Consider the following 1,784-nt stretch of genomic DNA (forward strand, 5'->3'; position numbering starts at 1 on the left):
TATATATATAACCTTGAACTTTCTACTTCTCCGTTTTCAGTTCTTTTCTGAGAACTTATTTCGTTTAATTGTAATATTTTTTTTTTATGTTCATCAAAATTTGTTCAGTAATATATGACAGAGAAATGATAACATTGATAATTTGATTTTATTTCTTAATATTAATGGCAGAAACTGTTATTTCCGTGTCCAATTATTGTCCAGTGGACTTATAATAAAATTACATTATAACCATTAACATTTTTTTTTCTTTATTTGTATTAGGACTACATCGCTTTATATGGTCTTTCATTTCTTAGCATGGTTGGCTGTTATTTCAGAGTTGTTTTACTGCTACATCGACATTTGTTCAGTTTCTCACCAGTCACCACTACTGCACTTACACTTATAACCTGGTAACAATTTCACTTTTTTGCCGATCGATTTACCTAATTAATGACACCTTACGCCGACTGCGAGATAGAGAATTTTTCAACCAAATGTCGCAGGCGCAGATTGAGCTATGATTCAAGAGTCAAAGGTAGCCAATAATACGATGACTAAGTCTTTGTTAAAATTGCACGGCTGAAGAACAATGCTCAAGAACTAGCGATAAATTTAACAACAGTTGCGCAAGATATCATTGCTGACTATATACAAGATTGGAAATAATGTTTCTATTTACACTGCTAAGATAATGTCCCAGGATTAATTCATGCACGGGTTGGAAATTAAAAGCCATTCCTCAGTTCTTGACTGGAATCTCTTCAACCAATGTTTCTTCTGAACTCTTGATCGATTAAAAAGTAAAAACAGCGAATACAGTGTTTCTCGAGAGAAAAGAGAATCTTTGATAGATATAAAGACTAGAGCGGAAGGGCGTGGCCTAGCGGTTAGTTAGTTGTACCCACGAGTTCAAGATCGTAATTTCGATTCCAGGACCGTGTGTGCTGTTATTGAGAAAAACACTTCATTTCATATTCCAGGACCAGTGTGTGGTGTTATTGAGAAAAACACTTCATTTTATATTCTGTCAGTCCACTCGGTCGTAAATGGGTAACCCTATGACAGACTTAAATCCCGTTTTGGATGAATGTTGCGATTTCGGTAACTGAAACGCCGTGGAATCGGGTAACACAACACGTGAATCCTAGGAGTCGAGACAGTACTTATTTACACCTGCAAAAAAAAAAATAATAAAAATAAAAAGAGAAAACATTCATAGAAAACACTGTACTCCAGTGCACTGGGGTGGCCACTGACTACCCGTCCAAACAACCCAACAAAACGACTGCATTCACATTCTTTTGCTCGGTACCGCTCACTGTATTTATGTATTATATATCTCTCTCTCCCTCTCACTCGCTCTCTTTTTCTTTCTCTCTCGCTCACTCCCTTCCTTCTTCGCTCTCTCCGATGAAGCTAAAAGGTGTTAGTCGGGTACTCAACTATGAGTGCACTGCATCCTGTAGCAGAAACGACTGTAAGTTAATGAAGTTCATCAGATAATTCTTTATTCTTTTGTCATCTTACTTTCTTCTTGCAATTCTGTATTCGACGAACCCTTCGTCCTGATGCATATATATATATATATATATTGAGCTCTACACCAGGTTATACAAGAAATTAAAGAAGGAAAATCCACATCGGGTGACATCAAACCAAATTTCAGTTTTCCCCTCTAACAGTGCAAAGATACAATTTCTATACAAGAACGTTTAAATAATGAAAATTCTTTCATCGAAAAATACAGAATACGTTTAAATGATGCACTCATAACTAACTTTGATCTCTATACATATTTC

Source organism: Octopus bimaculoides, chromosome 5 (assembly GCF_001194135.2).
Source record: "Octopus bimaculoides isolate UCB-OBI-ISO-001 chromosome 5, ASM119413v2, whole genome shotgun sequence".
Taxonomy (NCBI): domain Eukaryota; kingdom Metazoa; phylum Mollusca; class Cephalopoda; order Octopoda; family Octopodidae; genus Octopus; species Octopus bimaculoides.